The 23,929-nt window shown below is 44.3% G+C and overlaps 1 long non-coding RNA gene across 1 annotated transcript in view; it reads left to right on the top strand.

Annotated features, from left to right (window-relative positions):
* Positions 1-23,929, top strand: part of LOC146802031 (uncharacterized) — a 106,905-nt gene that overhangs the window by 5,703 nt on the left and 77,273 nt on the right. The window lies entirely within an intron of this gene.

Genomic DNA, 23,929 nt, shown 5'->3' with positions numbered 1-23,929 from the left:
CATTAGTCATCCATATTAGCAAGCAAGGGCAACATCTTCCAGTATCTGCTGTTTAAAGATACTTGTTTTACACAAAGTCCACAAAAGAAGGGAAGGTGCACTCTATTGTGAGTCATACAAAACCAACACTTGAAGTAGAAATAGTTTTCTTCTTTTTATTTGTAGTCTTGATAAAAAACAGGCACACAGCCAACGCGTTTCGTTCCCTTGTGCCTTGGGAACTTCGTCAGGGCTGTAATAGTTATAGAAAACTCACATAAATACACATATAAAATACATATATATATCACAATATACATACTGTTTTCAAACCGGCAACAGTGCTTGGTTGGAGACAGCTTCACTGCGATTGGGGGTTTGGCAGGGCCGACCATCATGAGCACTGAATAGCGGTACTAAACACCTCCTCTCGTGCCGGCCCCCCACTCGGCCCGATCCCCAAAAGTCGTCAGTAGAAAAATAAACGGTAATAAACCTAGTTTATTATCGTTTTATTTTTCGTTTTTAAGGCTCCTGGCGGGGGGGGGGGGGGCGCGACGCTCCTCGGCCATAGCGGAAGAGCCGTCGCTGGCTCTGACACCTACATCCCAGCTCTACAGAGCCAAAAGGGTTGTGTCATAAAACTAGCAAGACACTACGGGCCAGATGTACGACCCTATTTTGCATGCGCAAATGGGTTTGAGACCCATTTGCGCATACAAAATACAAAAGGACCATGTACTAACTCCATTTAGGGAGTCGCAATGTAATTGCGACTCACTATATAGGATTAGCGACTCGCTATTACGAAGGGGCGTTCCGACTGCGTCCCTTCCTAAGAGCGAGTCTGAGCCCTATGTATGACTGTTTTGCGACCGCAGTTGCGGTCGCAATACAGTCGCAATTTACCACACTTCACAGAAGGGTGGTAAAGCACTCGCAAAAGGGAAGGGGTCCCCAGAGGACCCCTTCACCTTTATGAATGCAAGGGGAAATAATTTTTAGGGGCAGGCAGTGGTCCCAGGGACCTGCCCTTAAAAAATGAAACAAAAACATTTAATTTTTCTTTTTTTAAATGCATCCCATTTTCCTTCAAAAAAACCCCTTCCCTTTTGCAAATGCATGCAAAATAATTTTGTAAGGGAAGGCAGTGGTCCCTTTAAGGAAAACGGGCTGCATTTAAAAAAAAAAAAAGCTGCTTCATTAAAAATAAGTCCCAGACATGATGGTCTGCTGAGCTCAGCAAGCCACTATCCGTGGGAGGGCTGGCATTCACAATGGGCTCGCAAATTGCAAGAGGCTCATTAATATTAATGAGCCTCGCAATTTGCGACCCCATTAGGAATCGCAAACCAGTGTAAACACACTGTTGTACATTTCATTTAGCACCTCGCAATGTGTCGCAAATTTTGAGGCACTAAATGAAAGGGTCGTACATCTGGACACTGTTGTACATAGCATTTTGCGACTCGCAAATTGCGACTCGCAATTGAGCACAATTTGCGAGTCGCAAAATGCTATGGTCGTACATCTGGCCCTACATCTCCCCCTATGTTAAATTTAAAAAAAATTTTTTTTACAAATCTATTATTCAAACTGATCTGGTTACTGGAAGTTGGGAGCTGTCATTTTCAGTGTCAGATATTTTTGAAGATGGTGAAGAGGTAACAGTAGTCACTGAGTTTTCAGGTTCAGTCTTTCTTTCATCATCTCGATCAGAAGACCGATTAATCAAATCCTGAAAGTGAGAAGAGTCTCTGGTAACCGACTTTCCAGGATGTTGGGCAGTCACCATGTGCCCCTTGTTGGACACTACATGGAAAGGTTCAGCATCATATGGAGCACCGGATTTCCTCCTTGATGTTCTTTTCATTTCGCCTCTTGTCTGCATAGGCTTTCATTTTCTGCTTGTTAACGAAGTCCTCTGTACAGGTTGTGATCTCATTTTCTTCTCTTTCTTTGGTCCATTGAGGTTACTTAGTTGTCATTGCTCTCTCGAACATCAAAGTCACAGGACTTTTGCCGGTGGTCGAGTGAGGTGTTGAACGATAGGCTCGAAGGGTGGAATTCAATAACGTTTTTAAACCGAGCCTCTCAAGAGTTGTACGCAGTACTGCTTTCTTTAGTATACTCATAAAACGCTCAACGAGTAAATTGGCCTGCGGCCATAAGGGTGTACTCTTCAGATGCTTTATGTTCAGATGCTCCAGTAATTACTTGAATTCTCGACTGTTAAGAGGCAGGCCATTATCAGACTTCAAAATGGCTGGAATGCTTCATGTCACAAAGATACCATCTAATCATTCAATGAGTCGCTTGTGAGGTATTGATGGGAGATCTTCTATTAATTGAAAATGTGAGTGCTCATTCTCAATTACCATCAGATGATGTCCATTATTGAGTGGACCAAAAAAGGAACATATTAAGAGCATGTTGAGTAATATTCGTAAAAAGGCATTTACATAGATGACAGGCATTAAGTTCCTTTTCAATTCTTTCATCTAAATATGAAAATCAAACAAGGTCTAGGAGAGATCTTTTGGTGGCAACATTACCACGATGTCCTTCGTGAGCTACTTCAATTATTTTCTGTCACAGACTCTCCGGAATCAGGATTCTTGACCCTCGCAGTACAACTCCTTCCTGAGTTATCGACAGTGCATCTTTAAAAATGTTGTAATTTTTATATTGACCATCACTGGTGATATGTCGAGTGTGTTAGTTCCATGACTGATGTGTAATTATATCTTTCAACTTCAGCATGTCAGTATCATGGCCTGTGGCAGTGATGATCTGGGCAAACGATATGTAGCTGCTGGCTTATTTGATTTTACAATTAAATTAATGTTGGCTGCAGCTGTCTTGATGGAGTACCCTCACCTTGTATAGGCAGGGTTTTGATCCTTCCCTGAATGATGCATGTTAGACTTGCCATCTTTGGCGTGGTTTCCCCTGACTTTTTTCCTCTGCCTCCTTTATTTTTGATTGATGCTGGATTTTGTTTTTGCTCGCTTAGATGCTTTGGGCACTTTGCCACTGCTGATCAGTGTCAAAGCGCAAGTGCTCCCTAGGGAAATTGTTATTCTGATTGGTTATCCATGTTTGGCATATTTGATTTACTGGTAAGTCCCTAGTAAAGTGCACTGGGTGTGTTAGGGCCTGTAAATCAAATGTTACTACTGGGCTTGCAGCACTGATTGTGCCACCCTCACAAGTAGCCCTGTAATTCTGTCTCAGACCCGCCCCTGCAGCATCAGTTTTAAACTGCCATGTCGGCATGACAAGTGCGCCTACTTGCCAGGCCCCAACCTTCCCTTTTCATATTTGTAAGGCACCCCTCAGGTAGGCCCAACGTATCCCTATGGGCAGGGTACAGCGTATGTGAAATGTAGGACATGTACTGGTTTGTGTGACAGCACTTTTTTCACTATTGAAAGGAGCTCTGCCCCAGAGGCTATCATTGGAGTTCCTTGGTAACAACTTACAAGTATAACTTTCTATTGAGATAAGATAGAGAAAAAGAGTTTAGGCTCTTTGAATTCATAATTTACTAACACATCTTTTGGTAAAGATGGTTTTTAAATTGTGTGTTTGAAAATGCCAATTTTAGAAAGTAAGCATTTTCTTGTTTAACCATTCTGTGCGTCTCTGCTTGTTTGTGTATTGACTGTCTGGTTTGGAGTGACAGGAGCTGTAGACAGGCACAAGGGGGGTTGAGGTGTGTCCTGCCTTTCCCAGGTGACTCATAGCTAGGCTGAATAGACCTTGGGGCTTTTAGAGTGGTGGGAGGAGTTTCACTTGCACCTGACTAGGCAGTGTCTCCTCTGCACAATGCTGTCTCTACCTCCTGAAGTGATGCTGCACCAGAGAGGACAGAACGGGTTTTGACTGGGCTCAGAGACCCTTGCCACAAAGAGAACAAAGAGAAAATGGGGTATAAGTATTGGGCCTTAAACCCCAGAGAATTAGATCACTTCTGGACTCAAGAGGAACCTTTGCCAAGGAGAAGAGATGGAGAGCTGTAAGGAGGAGTACTGCCCCTTTGCTGTGTTTCTTTGCAAGGGCTTGTGTGTGCTGGGCTCCAGTTCTGAAGTTTCAGGGACACAAAGACTTGACCTGCAACCCACTGACCAGCACCTGGACTCCTCTGTGGACTCCTGTAATCTAAAGGGCACCAATTCCAGTTCCTGGGTCCTGAGAATTGTGTGGTTGGTGCTGCAAAGCAATAAAAACAACTCTGATGCCGTCAGCGCCGCCGCCAGTGATGCCAAGGTCTGCCCCGAGGCTGGGGGCAGGGCTCATGAAATGCACAATGCACCGCCCTGCTTGCATCACAGCTCCTACACCCTTCGACGCCTGCAGGTATCAGCCTTCCCGATGCCAGCATTTGCACCGACGCATCATCGCCAGTTCCAGCATCCCATTATCGCGGAGTCGATAACTGACAAAGGTGACTTCACAAACTCTTTGGCTTCACATCGCCTCACTGGAACCGACGCCTCACTGCCGACACCACCTAACTTCCCCTGTCCTGGACTCGACACCTTGCATCCGCACAGACATGACACCTCGCCTCCCCTGTGGAAGACAGGGAACCGGCCACGACCTCAGCCTGACACCTCTACGACACTGTGCATCATCCCTAGACTTTGTTTTCAAGGCAGTGTTGTTTGGGGATCCGTGTGACTCCGTGCCCGATGCAGCACACTTTGCAGTCGGCACCATACTTTGGATTTATGCCTGTCGCAGCGTCATACTAGCCCCAGGTGGAGCTATTTTGTTTCTACAGGTACTATTTTTGAAATAACCATTCTAAAAGTATATCTAGGTACCTGAATGTTTGATTTTTGTTGTTTTTGTCCTGTTTGGTGTAGATAAAGATACCTCATTTTTGAAAACTTACATAGTTTCTATTTTTGGTATTTTCACTGCATTACTGTGTGTTTGGATACAAATACTTTAAACATTGCCTTTGGGGATAAGCCTGTCCCCTCGTGCCAAGATAACAAGGGGGTGAGCAGAGGTTATCTAATGTGTGTAACTCCCTTACCCTGACTAGAAGCAAGGGTCCCTACTTGGACAAAGGTGCATACCTCTGCCAATTAGAGACCTCTAATCTCAAACAATGCACAATGGTATTTGTTAGACTTGGCACCTTTGGCGTGAGTCTCCCTTCCACTTTTTGCTGTTGCCTCATCTGTTTTTGTTGGTCTAGATGCTTTGGGCACTTTGCCACTGCTGATCAGTGCCAAAGTGCCAGTGCTCCCTTTTGTAAAATTATGTAATGGATTAGTGGTTCCATGATTGGTTATTAGATTTACTTGTCAAACCCTAGTACAGTGCACCATGTGTGTCCAGGGCCTGTAAATCACATGCTGCTGGTGGGCTTGCAGCACTGATTGTGCCACCCACAGAAGCAGCCTGTAAAATATGGCTCAGGCCTGCCATTGCAGAGCCTGTGTGCAGTCTGGGACTGCCATGTTGACTTGGCAAGTGCACCCACTTGCCGGTCCCTAACCTTCCCTTTTCTACATATTAGTCACCCCTAAGGTAGACCCAAGAGCAAGGTGCATTGTATGTAAAAGGTAGGACATGCCCTAATGTGTGTGGCATGTCCTGATAGTGAATTACAGCCAATTTTGTTTGTCACTATTGCAAGGCTACCTGTTCCCATAGGACAGAATGGGCAGTTTGATTATAACATCTTATAATCCTAACTGACCCAGGGAACAAGGTAGAAATTTGATGTAAGTATGCCTGAACTCAGAATGTTAAAATACATCTTTTAGTGAGGGTGATTTTTACATTCTGTGTTTGAAAATACTACTTTTAGAAAGTAGGTATTTTCTTGCCTAACCATCCAGCATGCCTCTGCTTGGTTTGTGTATTCCATGTCTGGGTTGTGAGTGACAGGAGGCTGGAGAGGGCCTTGGCTCCAGCAGTCTGATGGGTCAGGGCTGGGCTGAATAGGACCTGCATTGAATACAGAGTAGGGGGCGGAGATTTCCTTTAAGCTACCTGGTCAGGTCTGCTCTCAAACAATGCTGTCTCCACCTCCTGCCAGGAAGCTGCACCCAGGAGGACAGAGCTGGTTTGGACTGGGTACAGACACTCTCTGCCTTCAGAGACAAAGGATTTACTAGTATAAATATTGGGGCCTAGACCCCAGAACTTTAGATCACTCCTGGGAAATCAAGAGGAACCTATGCGAAGGAGAAGAAACCGGAGAAGCTGAAGGAGGATTACTGCCCCTGTGCTGTTTGCTGTCTGAGGTTGGCCTGCAGTGGTTACTTGTCGCCAAGAAAAGGAGAAAAGGACTTTGCTATTTGCCTTGTCATCTTGAGGAAGGTCTCCAAGGGCTTGAATTGAGCTTGCCTCCTGTCTGAAGTCTCAGGGACACAAAGACTTCCCCACCAGCTCCCCATGAATTCCCTTGCTGGGAATTCTACCTGCAGAGAGGTGCCTACCGTTGTTTGGGCCCTCTGAGAAGACTGCGTGTCGCTGGGAACTGGAAGCGAGACACAACGAGGAGAAGCGTGTCGCCGCCGCAGCAGTTGCCGTCGCATCGCCGAAGAAGCATGCCGCTGCTGCAGCTGTTCGCCGTCGCATCATCGACGAAGCGTGTCACATCACCGGAGAAGCGTGTCGCTGCGGCAGACGTCGCCATCGCGTCACTGGAGAAGCGGCTCAGAAGTTACGGAGTTTGCCGCGCGGCCGTCGGGCGTGCACGCATCGCATCCACATTGTTGCATTGCATCAAAGACGCCATTTTGTCACTTCGCACCGGATCGTAATGTCGTATCGAGGCACCATCTTGTCGCATCGCACCGGATCACAGTAAGATACTGATGCATCACCTCCTCTCCCGTAAGGAAGTGACGCATCACCTCCCCTGGGCTACAGTAAGGAACCGATGCATCACCTCCCCCAAAGCAAGGACAGACGCATCACCTTCCCTGCGACCCTTTTGTTTGTTTTGCGTGATGCATCACAGGTACTTTGAGAGTAAAGTGTCGCTTTTACCATCTACATTGAACTAAGCTATTTCTACCATTTTAAAGTCGTATTTTTATTACAGTATTGTGGATTTTTGTCGTTTGGTCTTGTGTTAAGTCTAGTAAAGATTACTTTTTTTTTTTTCTAAACTGGTGTGGTGTCCATTTGTACCGTTTTCATGGTATTACTGTGTGTTCACAAATGCTTTACACCCTACCTCTGAGATAAGCCTGCCTGCTCTTGCCAAGCTACCAAGGGGGTGAGCAGGGGTTATTTAGGAGTGTAGCCCCCTTACTCTGACTAGAAGCAAGGGCCCCTACTCGGTCAAAGGTACCTACCTCTGCCAACTAGAGACCCCCATTTCTAACAGTATTATTGCACTTTTTAAATCATAGTCCACACTCTTCAATGCGAGGAGCCATCTTGGATTCTGGACTGCCAAAGATAGTCATTAAAGCTTGATGATCAGTCACCAGCGTAAAAGACTTTCCTTACATGAATAAATGGAAATGTTCACAAGCCCATATCACAGCTAAACTTTTTTCTCAGGTAGTGAGTAAGCACGTTCTGTCTGGGACAAACTTCTCCTGGCATATGCCACAATATACCTTCAAGGATTTGGGTGTCTGCTGTGCTGTGCAAGGATAGCACCTAACCTGACTGTGCTAGTGTCAATAACAACCTCTGTATGAAGCTTTGAATTGAAGAAGCCATTTCAGCAACAGTTTCAATGTCTTCTTTGATATTCTTGAAACATCTCTCACATTTTTGTGACCACTTAAATTAAACATTTTTCATCATTAACTTGGAGCACTTATAGTGGCAAAGTCTTGTACATACCTTGAACAGTAACTGGCCATGCCAAGAAATGAACGTATCATAGAAACAACTAGTGGTGGATCAGCATTTGACAGGGCTTGTACTTTTGCAGGATTAGGTGTTATACTTCCATCTGAAAAGATATTGCCAAAGAACATTAACTTTGTCTTGTGGAACTCACACTTGTCTGCATTCAAAGTAAAAACCTACATCAGTAAGTAAATGACATACTTGTGTGAGAGCTTTATCATGCTTCTGTGTAGCTATGGGAATCAATATGTCATCACTATAATTGAATGCATTCAAAACAGGCTGTATGACTCGTTGAATGATGTATTAGAAAAGTTCTGTGGTCGGTGACACACCAAAACTTAAGGCCTAATTACAGGTTTGGCGGTCCATCAGACTGCCAAATCCATGGGGGAGGTGCGATGGCGATCGGGAACCACCATACTGGCGGTCCGACTGCCATATTATGACTACGGTGGTCAGACTGCCATAGGACCGCCGCAAGGAATCTGCAATATGCTTGGGAGGCTGCAATACGCTTGGTGGTGCCGCTGTGGCACCACCAACCATATTACAAGTTTCCTCACTGCCAGTGTGCCCCAGCCATAAAAATGCTGGTGGTGAGATGACTAAGGGGGCCCTACAAGGCCCCCTGTTGCCTATGGGCCTGTGGATACATGGTGTGCACCCCCCTGTGTGCATGCACTCCACTTCATGCTGTGTAGAAACTTTCTTTGGTGCTCCCTCAGCACTTCAAATGAGCCTTAGAACTGCCCCACCACACAACCGCCAAAGCACCGAAACAAAGCAGGAAATTCGTAATCTGGTGGGCGGGCAGGCGACTTTGGCGGTGTAGGAGCAGGGCGCTGGTGTGGCGGCTAGCTCCACACCGCCAAAGTCGTAATGAGACCCTTAGTCTCTTGTATCAAAATAGACCAACATGTGTAGAAAAGGTTGTAATGTACCTCAAATTTTCTTTGAGTTCCAACTGATGATAACCTTTATTTGAATAAAGGCGAGAGAAGGCCTTTGCACCATTTAATTGCGTTATCTTGACAGCAATGTGTGTACTTGGATGTCATTCTCATTCAATTGCCTTGTTTGCTTAATGCATGTCAATGCATATGCGTACACTACCTTCACTCTCCTTATTTGGGAACTACAACTTTGGGAGAAACCGATGGCGTTGGACCAGTTGAACGCTCAATAATGTCATGCTTAAGTAACTATTCAAGTTCTTTTGCAACAGCTTCTTGTAAATGAAAAGCAACTTGTCTCTGTCTCTGAGCAACAGAACATACATCTTCATTCATATGCAACTTTACTGTCATAGAGTTAAGCTTTCCTAAACCATGAAACAACAAAGGCAATTGACTTATTATTTTGTGGTGAGCATTCATTTTTATATAGTCCCATATAAGCAGCAGTACGGAAACTGAGCACAAAGGGACTTGACGCTGTACCTTGAAGCACAGGGATGAGTGCTTGCACCTTCGTTTTCTTGTGTTTCATTTTCACTTCAAATAAACCTTGACTTTTTATGGGCATCAATGCAGACCATGTGTAGACTTCGGTTTTCAATGGCATAAGTTAGGGCAATGGAGATAAGTCATTGTATTTCTCTTCAGGCATTATATTTATTATGCACCACTGTCTATGATGAAAGGTATCGAGCAACCATTTATTTTCAATGTAATCTTCGGACAATGTTTGCATGAGTTTGGTGCTTTGATATGTTGACTTTTCTATGACTGACATTTTTCTTCACATGCAGTCAGTCCAACACGCACACGTTCCTCTGATGTAAACATCAGCATGACACAACCATCTTCCTCACTTTCATTTGATATCGAGACAGAAGAACTGTTTGACGATGATTTAGGTGACGATCAACTTTGTTCAGTGTCTATTTGCCTCAATTGATGTCCCCACTTGGCCTTGTGGGTGTGCTTCGAATGTTGCTTCTGGAATCTTCTGGCAGCCATTTTGTCTTTGCACCGTGGTGCACTTACTTTTTCCTTCGCTTTACAAACTGTCCCAAAATGGTTCTCCTTCCCACAACCTTTACATTTCTGTCCAATGGTGGGATATTTACCTTCAAGTAGAAAGGAAAATCCACATATAAAACATATCTTCTTTTTATGTGTAGACATCACTTTGTGTCCTTCAGTCTTCTGCTGTGGCTTACTTTTAATACTTATAACTGGTTCACTCTCGGCACCTCTGGCCTTCATGTCAGCAGCTTGTCTATCAGCTCGCTCTTCAGCTTTGGCAGTCATCAACACTTGCTCCAGACTAAGAGTTTCTCTTAGCATTCGTCGTCTGAATGAATCAGACAAGCAATCATCAATAACTCTAAAACGGATAGCTTCTTCATCATTAAATTCATTGAACTTACAGTGTTTGATGAATGTATCGACTCTCTCCACAAATTCATCGATGGTTTCACCAACTTTTTGGCGTTCTTGACTGAAAATGTATCTTTCTTAATCAACATTTGGTATTGGTTTGAACTTGAGATTCAGCGTTTCTTTAATCTGACAGTATGTGATTTCTTCATCAGTTCTCAGCATTTTGTTTATGACTTCTCTCACACCATCACTAACAAGGTTTTTGAGATACTTGATAATCTGTTTGTTATCAGTCTCTTGCATCAAGTGCATTAATTAAATCATCACATGTCTCTATCCAAGCAGTCCATGTATCGCCAATATTTAGCTTTTTGGTGGTATCGAAAGGTGGCAGTGGTTTCAGGTTAGCAGCAGCATTGTAGACCAGTGTGAAACTCACTGACATCACTGGTGGATCACTGCGACTGATACTTTATTCGGCCACTGAAAGCCATAAAAGCAAACATTTAAAAAGAAGACATTTGATAGAGAATACAGTGATTAAAAATATCCCACATGTACAATTAAAAATCCAAATCACGCAGGTAAATAAGCTAAGACCGACAGTACAGGCTAGTAGGAACAAAAACTCACTATTAAAAACCAGCTCTAAATGCTATAGTAAACATAAAGTACAACAAGTAAAATGCAGAGATAATAAAACATTGACTTTGTAGATGGACTGGGGAGTTGATATGCCGGGCACAGAGTGGCACATATGGTTCCCAGAACACAGTTAGTAGATACAACTTGGCTACTGCAAAGACAGCCTCTTCCTATATCTTAGGGCCCCTGTTAAAAAGCTTGCTACCCCAAAACAGACCATGGGAGAGGAAAGCATTTGAAGATATAGTAATGCAGGCCTTTCTTGAACAAATTGACACTTTCTGAGCAGCTGGAGTATTACATTTTTAGTCAGGGTGTCATAGAAATCACAAAAAGATAAAATGTAGAGTATCCTGATCAGAGAAATTGTCACAGGGACAGGACTTTAGTGCACCAGGTTTCATGTAGCCTTTGGGAAAGGCTAATAGCCAGGGTACCAAATTCAGTCTGAATCTGGTTAACACAAAGCGTACCTGTGGGCTCAGACTCAATGTGACAAACCTTCTCACAGTAGGCTTAGCTAGTACCGTCCCTGAGCCCCTGCCATTTAGCCAGAAACTCTTGTTTAATGTCTCTGATGGCTACCGGGTCTAAAGGCCTGGAATTAACATACAAGTCGGGGCAACCTAACCATTTCATTTGCTCCATGATATACTTTAGACAAGGAATACATGAGGCCCCCTCATGTGCAGTGCAATCCGCTATGACAAGTTGATTTAAGGTAGGGGGTGGGACAAGCCCAGATTCTCAACCAGCACAACAGCAAGGCAACGATAATCAGGTCTGAAATGTACTCCAAGCTCAGTTCCTCATGTAAGCTGTACGCCGTAATAGTGGGGGGAACAGCAAGATTTTTGTGCATTAATTTGTTTTTTGCCCCCTGAATGTTCCGCACGTCTTTATAACCCCAAACGTCACACCCATAAGTAGCCATGGGAATGCATTTTTCTCTGTACACCTTAAGCAAGGTGGGGACGGGCTTTGACTCCAGACATTTTGAAAAATCCATAGCAGCCCCTGCTGCTCTTGCCAGGACATTCTTTTTATGTATTCTTTGCGTGGACCAAGTCCCTCGATCATCAAACAGTACCCGTAAATACGGTAAGGTTGACACTTTTGTTAGTTCTGCACCCTTACAGAAAAACTTAAACCTAACAGCCTTCCGGGAGCCTATTGACATGGTATGAGATTTTAAAAAATGAGTGACTAAAACAAGGGAATCCATAAAATTAATAAAACCATTTAAATGTTTTTGGAGACCTGCGGCAGTTCTGGCAAACAGGACCACATCGTCTGCGTACAAGAGTACAGGAATCATCTTGGATCCAACTCTCGGGATGTCTTTACGGCTGGATCATAGGAAATCCCCAGACTTATTGATGACCAGCGTGAACAGCAGGGGGGGCAAAATGCACCCCTGCCGGAACCCTCTCTTTACCATTAAGGAGTCCGTCACGCCGCCATCCTCATTAAATCTCACCGCCGCCGTGGTGTTCTTGTGGGCGGCATGTAAGAAGCCGACCAGTTCCGTGTCCAGACCCAGATCCCAGAGAGTCAGCCACACCTTAGATCTATTTACACAGTCAAACACTGATGTTAGGTCCATGAAAGCCAGATGTAAAATTCCCTTCTTGGCAATTGTATACTTACCGACCACCAACTGCAGAATGAAACATTGGTCGAGCGTCCCTTTGCCTTGCCTAAAACCATACTGTAAGTCAGAAATGATATTAAAATGATCTAGCCGCAAGGATCCAGTATCACTTTCCCCATGATTTTAGTAGCCGAGTCCAAAAGCGAGATACATCGATAACAAGCGGGGTCATCCCTTGAACCCTTTTTAAAATAGGAATAATAATGGCCTTGGCCCAGGAGGAAGGAAGCCACACCTACAGACCACATTGAAGACCCGTGACAATATCTTCGACCAAACCACAGGGCGGCCTTATACAGATCTGAGGGGACTCCATCCGGACCAGGTGCTTTCCCACCAGATGTCGACCTAATAGCTTTGTGGACCTCATCTGTGCTAAAATGAAGTGAAACGCTAGCTGAGCCGGAGTTCCAGTGTGCCTCAGGCTCTTCTAGATTATCATCACTATACATGCCTTCAAATTGCTGAACCCAGCGCTCAGCAGATATTGTACAGTCTATACTAGAGTTGGCTGTATCAGAGAAGAGGGGGCTATTAACTACAGCCCAAAACTTTGAGCTATCAGACAGAACACTTGCTTGTCCAAGAGCCTCCCAGGCCTGTTCCCTAATAAACTTCTTCCTCTGTTGGACTACGGACTTGTAAGCCTTCCTACAGCTCCTAACCACTAACTCACCCCTCTGAGCTTGTTTAAGTGCCAACAATAACTTCCTATGAGCCATGGAACGGGTACCATCAAACCACTTCTTATCCTTGGGACCTTTGGGCCCACTCTTAGTAATTAAACTGCAGGCTATCTGCTTGGTTACCTTGTCAAAGGCATCTAGGGCGGCTCTATTCTGCGTGTTGGTATCCATACATACTAAGATCTCTGAGGTCACTCAGCATACAAATTACCCAGGAATCTTCCGGTATCACCTTCTCCCACTTCAACCTACGTGCTTGGTCTTTATTACCAGTGCCGACATTTGGGATACTCCTGCCCTCTGCTCCTTGTAGAGCGGACGGGTAAACCAATTTAAGCATAAGGGGATTATGGTCACTGTGGCTGCACCAGGAAATGCTCACTTTGTCCACAGCCGAGACTAAAAGTGCAGAGTGCATTATGTAATCAATAGTACTGGAGCAACCCCTGCCTGTATCATTAGGAACCGGTGTGTTCACCTCTGTTTGCTCTAAGCAGTGCAGGTTGTTAACTGAGAAGAGCCCCTCTATGTGAAAACCTGAGACCTGTTGAGGCAATTGCACACTTAAAAAGTGAGATAAAACCATCCAAAAAAAAAACTATCAGTGGTGTCCCAGGTTTCCTGTAGGGCAATTATATGACACAATAAGAGGAACCTCTGTCATGTTACGTCATCTCTTTCTGACCATAAACCTGCTATGTTCCAGGGAAGTATCTTCACACAGGAGGGGCCTGGGGTGTCAGATGTTGAAGTTGACTTAAGTGGGTGGGCAGGCACTGACTTAGGGGGTGAAATATATAAAACTGGAATATTAGTGACCAGAGCCATAGGCCTATTGCCCTGCGGCTTTGCCTGGGCTGAAGTTAGTTGGTCATTTTCATCAAGTCCTGGTGGACTTAGCAGAGGTTCGAATCTTTTAGCCAGGGAGAGAACATGTCCTATATTTCTGCCCTGGGCAGGCTTAGCTGGTCTGGGAGGGGGCTGCCACAGATGGTTCAAACAAGACTGGTCAGAGGGATAGAAGTGCTGAAGAGGGACAATCCTTATGGATGTTTTAGAGCTACACCTAAAATGGCAGCAAGCAAGCGCTTTGGATTGTACAGGGTGTCTAACGTTAACTATGACACAGTCCCCCTCCACATTTTTCCAGATCCTGCAGCCTACCTAGCCCACTCTTCTGGACATGATAATATCAGAAGATACATTTTGACTATTAACCACGTTCTTCTTACACCAATGGATAACTTTATGTATAAGGTCCAAAGTAGATTACTTCGAGCTTCGCGAGAGTGGAGGGACTCCCACTAGGACTACGGTCAAAGGTGCTGATTCTGGGGGCAGATCTAGAATACTATGGCTTTCAACTTTTGACGAGACAGGCCTATGCAAAGTGAATATATCAGTTGGACCCCCCGGATACTCCCAACCTTTGTGTTTGCGCCGCCTGTACTACAGGAATCGAAATTACTAGAGGCGCAAATGTTCCTAGGCCCATGGGACACCCCCTCTCCCAATGGCAAGGAGTTTTGTGTCTGCAGTATCACCTTGTTCAGGCTACTAGGCGAAGCAGGAAGTGTCCCTGTGCCAGGTAACTGCACAGAGACCGCCTAGCACGACAGGAAGTCCCTCCCCTGTCTCTATCCCAGTGTAAGGATGGGGGAGTCATCGGAAAAAGAATATTAAGCCTCTCCTCAATGCCCTCCAGGTTTTGTTCGTATAGGTGCTATGAGTGCATTAGTCATTAATTCTAGCCTGGAAAAAAGAGTATCTAACAATGGTTCAAGACTAGTGCTAGCAGGTGGTATTGACTGGTCCAGTGATATCTGCCAAGGGGCCCTTTTGCAACCAGTTGCCTTCCTCTTAGTCTGGGGACTATCCAGGACTGAGTCGTCTCCCACTGTGAACATAACTGGCTCAACATGAGAAACCACCGTAAATGGAAGCGCAGGTACGGGGGGAGGCCCGGGCCGGGAATAGCCCCTACCGCCCCACAATTCTCCACTGCGGTTAGATCCTGGACAAGTTTCCCAGTCTCCAAAGAGAGCCTCCTTTCACTCAGTGCTATCTCCTACTGTGATGCCCCCAGTGTTTCCCCCTGGTCCCCTGGCAGCGGTTTTCCTTTTGACCATAGTTAATGAGTCTAGGATCACGAATCCCATTAAAAAATGAAGTGCAGACACCTTGGTGGGCTAAGAAGAACAGAGTACATGCTCACTTAACTAAAATGGGCTGTCAACAATGTGCAAAAAGAAGCCGATTAAGATGCAAATCAAATGGAGGGCTGTGGGTAAAGATGTTAACAGTACCTTAGCCTTTGTAGAATGCCCAAAAGTCCAAAAGAAGTCCAAATGATCTGGCCCAGCCCAGCCTCTGCTGCCTTTCATGCCGCATTCATAAACAATAATAAATCTCTCTAGTGAAAACACTCAAATCAAATCAAATATTCTTTATTGTTTTAGTTAGTTAAAACTATAACAATATACTCATAATTTAATTATACTTGTTTAACAAAAATCATGTACACATTTTAAAATATCAATTGTCGACAGGGCAACGGTTGCACAGCTCATTTAGGCGAGATAAGATGGGACTATAAAAATGGGTGGTCTATTTTGTGGGATCTAGTCTATTGGATTTACCACCTCAGTTCATTGTGCTTATTGGATGTTGATATAATGCAATAAAAATGGAGCCGAAAATGGTCCATTTTATGAGACATGAAATCTGAGATGCTATTGTGTATCTCCCCTCAGTCCAGACTTTACTAATTTGTCATACAAGGTTAAAATTTTTACTAGGCTGCGATTGAGCTGTGGATCATTTGGATCAAGATATTTTAGCATTGCCGATCTCATGTGCGAAAGCCCCTTGTGTTAAAATGTTTTTTCAATAACAAAAGACGATATGGTTTTAAGATTGGACAAATACAAATTAGGTGAATAAAGTCCTGCTTTACTGCTCCACAAAGGCTACATGATTTCGGGCCTTTGTTTTGCCAGCTTGGTGGTCAGCATTTGATGGAATTGAGCCGAGACGTAGTGCTAAAAGCTTTGTTTTCAAATATGGAGAATATGTCTGGCCTAAATACGTTGCCGGTTGCAGTTTGGTGTATGATTGGTTAATCTTGTTTTGTCTTCCATTAGCGAATGCTTTATGGCCGCTTTCCTTAGTGTTTGTTGGAAGGAAGAGAATGGAAGATTCAATGGCCAAAGGCCTGTAGTATTTGTGAGTTTTAAGGATGATCGTAGGTACTTTGTGTAAACCGACTGGAAGTCATCATCTAGGGTCCTCAACAAAGCGTTTTTGATTGTATGGTGCTGGTTGGACCAGATTTTGTACCATTAATTGTTATGTATTTTCTTTGTATGTGCTGCAACCCAAACTCCAACCTCACCTGGGCTGGTGAGGAGTTGCATGGTAAAGAAAATACTTTCTTGAAGGCCCTTGTTTGCAAAGTGTCCAAAGTTGCTGCGTCTTCTCCGTGCTGGATTTCACTTGCATATGCCACTGTGGACAGGAGTTTTACTTTGATAACTGCTAACAATGGGGTAAATGATGGACCTTCTAGGTTTCTTGCCATTGAGAAGAAGGCAAATATTAGCCAGTTTCCTTTTTTTGCTTGGTTCTCGTTGAGTTTTCGAAAAGTGAATCGGTTATCTATAAGCACTCCCAAATAGCTACTGACCACTTCCAAGTCTGTATTCCTGATTTTGAATGGCAGATACTTCTGAGCGCAGCGACTTATACGCATGGCTTTTATCTTTATCGTATTGATTTCCATCAAGTTTCCCTTGGCGAATTGCGCCAGTTTGTTGATTGCCCTTTGGAGGCCTGTTCGTGTATGACTTAATAGCACTAAGTCATCCGCATAAGATAGATGGGTGATGGGCAGAATGCCTAGTCATGGTGGATGAGATTTCACCTCATTTAACTTTGGGGAGAGGTCGGCCATAAAAAGATTGAATAAGTGTGGGGCCAGAACACACCCTTGTTTTAATCTGACGTATTATTAAAAATATAACAAAGCAGACAATATCACAATTTATAAATAGACAGAGAAAAATATATCACAATTTGTGATATTTTTTTCTCTGTCTATTTATAACTTTGTCTATTTATAAATTGTGATATTGTATGTTTTGTACTGTCAAGGGACAATTAGTTATGCAATGTTTCCCCTTGTGTGAATTATTACATCTTCTTAGCACCAAATATAGAAAAGAACTAATATTGTTCTGGCACAATTATAGAAGATGTGGGTCTCAAAATGATGTGACAACACATAGATTGTAAATAATGTTATAAAATACTTGCTTTGTTGAGATTTTAGATCATTTTTTGATACATCATTGGAATGAGTATATTTTTATGAATTGAGAATGTATTTAATGTAATAAAAAGTGACATCTTTGCATCAAACAGGATTCAGTGTGTAGACAGTGTTATGGATGATAAATGTATGAGTGTTTCCCTATAAAAAGATGAGTATATTGATGTGACAATACATGAGTGTTTTCACAAGAGGGATTTATTATTGTTTATGAGCGTGGTCTGTGCAGACCGTGACTTGGCAATGTTCCCTGTGGCAACCCGCGCCAGAGGAGCCCAAAGGACGCGACCAAGGAAGACAGACTCAACCGCCCTGCAGTACACTTCCGGGGTCTGGAGCTGCATCGGAGGAGCAGAGATGCAAGACTTGTAGAAAAGTGTTGCTCTAATTGTGTTAGCTGCTGATAACCTCCCTTAACTACTGAGCTGTTTGCCTTATCTGACTTACAGTGATTGCAATTGTACCTAATGCGTCATCAGGCAACTCTGTGGCACATTGCGAAACCTTGGACTATAATTCTGCTCTTAGGTACATGGACATAGGAGACGGTCTCAATGCAGTAGCCACCTGTTCCCTCTCAGAAAGCCAGTCATTTAAGTGTGTCTTGCTCATGCACTCTACCTCTACCCCTACTCCAATCACTATTCTCTTCGTATAGTATTCATGTCTTTTAAAAACACTATTTAAACTTATGCATATTCTTCAGCAAGATTCTAAACAGGCATTTTAATTTAAATGCACTTATTTTCATCTTTGGATTTAACACTGCACTATATCAGAAATTTCGGTTTGCGATATATTATCCTAATTGTACTGTTTTTAATTTTCGTGAACATGGCAGCGAAGAAATATAAAAAGAAATGATTAAACCTCAAATGAGTTACATGGATAATTTATTTTGCTCCCTTGTACTTTGACCATTTGACTTTCTCCACTTTACTTAGAGTCGATAGCTGCACAGAAGCTTTCTCTGTAGCCACACTGTGCCAAACATCTGCACTCTCTGTTTAGATATAAGTAATCGTATCTGGGAATGTATCGTTTTGATTAGCTAGCAAAAAGTGCGTGTCAACCAAGAAGCTGCACTTTTGTTTTCACATACGAGAGTGTCGTTATACGTATTATCACTTATCAGACTTCAGAACTGCATCGTTTGGTGCAACTTGAACTGAATGCTCAATGCTGAGTCATAAACTAGACCGTTTCCTTCAGGCACTGTCTATCTGCGAAATGTTGATCACACTCTGGGGCATATTTACTAGAAAATGTGCGGAGCAAAGAAATATTTAGCAGCACCGCGCTCTGACATTTTCATAACGCAGGGATGCGCCGTATTTACTACAATACGGCGCCCCCCTGAGTTTTCCCTAGGGCTGGTGCTAAAATTAGCTTCCTAGCCCCAACGTAGGCACTCTTGCACCATGCCTGCTGTGCAGGGAATGATTGTTTATGTGCAGGAAGATGTTCCTGCACATACACAACCATTAATGGTGTTTTGCTCTTTCTATGTGTGCTGCATTCTGCAGCACTCATAGAAAAAGCAAAAACAAGAAGAAATAAAAGCATTTCTCCTCGTGCTCCATTCTAACGCCTGCTCTTACATGGCGTTAGTTTTTGGCACTGCCACAGGTTTACACCTCCTTGTAAATCTGGGGCAACGTTAAAAAGCAATGGGTGCTTCGGTGGAACGCTCACAACAACACCCCTTGCACGTCCCTTTTCCACAGAATACTATGGCGAAAAGGAGCCTATTTACTAGTTGGCCTTAAGCCACGTTAAGTGGCTTTGCACCACCTTGTAAATATTGACAATGGCGCAACGCCACAGGAGCATCAAAAAAAGTGACGCTCTGGTGGTGATAGGGGCTTGTAAATATGCATCTCTGTCTTTTTCTGTGACTCTGTGAGCTTTCAGTAAAATACAACTTCTTCAGTCCTCACGCAGGGTTGAACATTTTACTTTTCAGTTTTATTTGTGAATATTTCAGAATGGAAAATGAAATAAAAGGCAATGGGCCCAATTACGAGATCCCTCGGGATCCCTATAATGGCGCAAAAGGAAGCTTACACCCAAATTGGCATTTCGAGTTTCATCATAACTGCCACAATCTCACGTTTTCCCTTAATAAGGTCTTTTTGCCATATAGAACCTGGTCGGATTTGCTTGGGGAAAACATGCCTCATTCCGCACCAATTCCCCATTTCCAATTGAAAGTTGCAGAACTCGAAAAGATGCTGTAATACCTCACCGACTACAAAAAGCTAAGGGATGGAAGGAATGTTGGAATAAGTCTCATCCACTCATGCTCACTAGCTAGCTCAAGTTCAACGTTTTTTGCCTTCTTTCACTCTAGACACAGACCCACCATATGCAAATCAGTCTTGGTCCTGCTCCACTAGGTACAGTCTTGCCAGGATTGCCAAGTCAGGGCACCTCCAGATGGGAACACAAATATCCCCAGACTGGTTTGGTCCTTCTAAGTCTTCTCAATGAGGTATAGCTTCTCATAGCAGATTGCACATGAATGCCGATGTCTGGACCCAACTGTTATAATACATTAACCAAGGAATACCACCACCCCACTATATTGTTGTTGTAGTAACTTTATTCGATATAAAATATCATAAAAGTATAAAACATTATAAAAACAATCTTTAAAAAGGAGAAAAGAAAAACAAGAACCCACTACAACATTGGGTTCCCCATGTATACAGCATAACATTTTAACAATGTCTAATACAGCATAGTTCATTGACATCAAAGGACGAGAAACAAAAGAAAAAAAGTGTCATGAAGGGAGGGGGGAATTAGGGCTGTAGATGTTGTTATTTTACAGGCTAAAAACTAGGGGATAGGCTAAGGGATAAAATTATTCTCAGTAATTATTTAATGCTTCTAAAGAAGTCTCTGCCTTATCCTCCAGGCTCCCCCAAGAAACGTTGCAGTCCCGATTATAACGCTAGGGACTGTCGTCTCGTGAGTTAGAATGCGCAAGGCCACCCTATGCGACCTACAGCCCAGATTAGCACATATGGGTTTCAACCATCTAGATCTGGGTTGTTTGTAGGCCTGACATGCAAACAAGAAGTGGCCGATGGATTCCGAGGGGGAGGCACAACCTGGGCAACCTATATCACCCCCCTTCCCACCTTTCCACCCTGTTTGAAAATCGTGAAGTGGTAATGTGCCATATCTTAATTTAAGGTAGAGTGACCTGTCGCTGGGCAATTCAATGATATCTAAAAAAGCCTCTAAACTGGGGGCAGGTTTGGCATCCAAAAATGTTTCAGTGAGGATGCCTCTCTGGGACCGCAGAGTAATAGCGATGACCCAATCCCAATACATTTTTTTAACAATGGGCTTAGAAGGTGGTTGCTCATTCTCCCAGGAGTCGCCCAAGCCCAGCTCCAGCACCAGTTTTTGTAAATTGGATACCCACGGAATCTTATGACAGGCTCCAAGATGTAATATATCGTCCAGAGCGGCGGCATATCGGCATAGGTCCGGAGACCTCCTGAGCCTCACCCAGTACAGTAGGGGGCGCAGCCTAGCCAGGTCATTTATGGGATGTCTGCCAAGATCGCTACGGAGAGGAACAAGTGGGGTAGACAGAGGAAGCGAGACTATGTCTCTAAAAAACGTATTTTCGGATTTGGTCATCTCTGCTAGATTTTCAAATCCCCAAAGTTCCGCCCCGTAGAAAGATGCTGATAGCGCCTTCCCCTGGTATACCTTGGTTGCTGCAGCTATAGGCCGACTATATGACAGCCTCTGGTGTCTAGCAATAGCTCCTGCGGCTCGCTTGTGATTTAGGAGCATTTTGGATATGTGAGGTGCCCATTTCAACTTATTATTAATCCTCACCCCAAGATAATCGAAGGCTGACACAAGCTCCAGATTGCAATTGTCGACCTTGATGTTATTCTTAAATCTTTTAGAGGGGGACATGGCCATTAGCTTGGTCTTTGATGTATTGATCTTCAAGCCCCTGATGTTACAAAACTCGGTAAAGCGGGACAGCAATTTTTGAAGACCCATGGGGCTTGAGATCAGCAGCGTGTCATCTGCAAAAAGCAGAGAGGGTGATTTTTCGCCGCCCAAGGCTGGGGCGTCGACCCCATTGTCTCTCAAGTAGTCTGCCACCCCATTTATAAAGAGAGAGAACAGGGTCAGCACCAAAACACACCCCTGGTGGACCCCTCGCCTTACTACTATTCTCTCAGTCAACTGACCCTGATGCCCCATCTTACTCTCGCAAAGTTGCCTTCGTGGAGCCATTTAAGAAGGTCCAAAATTAAGGGGGGAATGCCCAAATCGGCCAGGACTTGCCACAACTTTGGCCGAGGTACCAGGTCAAAAGCTGTTTTGAGGTCGATAAAAGCCAGGTATAAGCTGCCCTTTTGAATAGTAACAGATTTCCAGTAAATTGTGCAAAATCTGAAAACCTGATCGATCGTTCCGACCCCTTGCCTGAATCCGGCCTGGAAATGTGAGAGAATATCATCCTCATCAATCCAGGCCTTAATCCTGGTCAGGAAGACCCTGCCTACCACCTTTTGGATCACATCAATTAGACTGATTGGTCTGTAGTTGGCAGGGTCCTCTCGATCACCTTTTTTAAAGATGGGCACCACCTCCGCCCCCTTCCAGGAATCTGGTACCGGGTACCCTGACGCTATATTATTCAGAGTTTGTAAAATAAACTCGGCCCAGAGTTCCCTATCATGAAGAAGGAGGTCTCCAGGGAGACCATCGGGTCCCGCTGCCTTACCCGATGCTATCGTTTTGATTGCTAATTGGATCTCAGTCAGACCAAACTGGTCCCCCCGAGGAGCTAAGGGCTCAGGAACTGAACCCAGCTCCTCTGGAGATGATTCATCACCGGGAGAGTATAGACCAGAGAAATGATCAAACCACTGGCGCCCCGTTATATGATTTGGGATTGGGTCTGCCCCACCCCTTGCGCTGATGTTAATAAGATCCCAAAACGGGGTTGAATCTTTCAAACATGCTGCGCGCTTCAGGTCCTGCCAGTGATCTTCTTCCCATTGGCGCTTTGCTTTCTTTATGGCGCTATAATAGGATTTCCGGGCATGAATTATGGAGGGCTGATCCGTTGCTTTTAAGACCCTAGCAAGTACCTGTCTCCTTTCCCTGCAATCGCTTGAAAACCACAGGTTTACCAGTTTCGGTCTGGGTGGCTTGCGGTCCCCTTTGACACTTAATTCGAAAAACTTCCCCACCTTTACCACGGTCTCCAAATAAATCTGGTTAAAATCCTTAACAGGCAAGATATTGGAAGAACTAGCAGGGGCAGCGTCCATTGAACTTATGCTTTCTTCCACAATATGTTTGATCCTGCCCAAATCCAACTCTCGCTTTGCGACTCTAGACCATTTGAGCCGTCTATTACAATTAGATGGGACAACCTCTCTAGACCATAATGTCTGGGCACTATCAAGCTAAATAGATGTAATGGACAGCTCGCGCTTGACTTGCATGGTAAGCGGGTTGTGGTCGCTCTCATGCCTGGGAATGATTTCCATATCAATGAGATCCGGCCACAGTTTGACATCCAGCAAGATGTAGTCTATGCGCGAAGGGGCCCTAGTTCTAGTGAATGTAGGTGCTCCCTTAGTATTTGAGCGGGTTCTGCCATTTGTCGCCCTTAAATTGAACTCTAGAGTCAGGGCGTTAATTTGCACAGCTCTTTTTGTCCACTTTTTTACTAGTTGGAGGCTAAGGGGAGGAATGCCTCGCTTAAAGTCAGCCTCGTCCATGCCCAAGATGGTGTCGTCGCTAAGGGGCTCAAAGGTGCAATTAAAATCACCGGCGACAATGACACCCGACGCAACGGGGATGGCTGAAAGTTCGGTCTCAAGAGTTGTTATCATAGGACTTGGTTGTGCACCAGACGACCCTCTAGCATAGATATTAAAAATTTCTAAGCCAGGATAACGTTCTGATCCACCGGTGGATAAGTGGAGGATGTCATGGGATGCACATACATTGTGCTTGACTGTCCAATTCAAATCAATGTTTACCCAGATTAGAAGGCCCCCCGATGGACGTCCTCTAGGGGAACTAATCGCCGGAACAACAAAGGTGGAAAACCCGGGTCTATGGAAGGGAACCAAGCTCCAAGTTTCCTGGAGGAGAACGATATCAAATTTATCGATAAAGTCATTCCATGCAGGATCAGCAAGGTTCCTTTTTAATCCGGCGATGTTCCAAGTGATGAGCTGAGTAGCTTTTGGGGGGTTTATAGTGGAGGGGGAAGCTATAACTATTTCCCTGCTCTCTGGGCCCCTCCCATCTGGGCCCCTCCCAGGAGCTACACCAGATATCACTGGCAAAACAGGTCCACCCCCTATGGAATCTAAAAAGGGACCAGAATTGTGTCCCAATCCCTCTGGACAGGGGCACTCGAGAGTTGGTGAAACGGTGTTTACATAAGGAT

Source organism: Triturus cristatus, chromosome 8, assembly GCF_964204655.1.
Source record: "Triturus cristatus chromosome 8, aTriCri1.1, whole genome shotgun sequence".
Lineage (NCBI taxonomy): Eukaryota > Metazoa > Chordata > Amphibia > Caudata > Salamandridae > Triturus > Triturus cristatus.
Note: the sequence above shows the minus strand (reverse complement) of the source record. Positions and strands in the feature narration are given on the sequence as shown.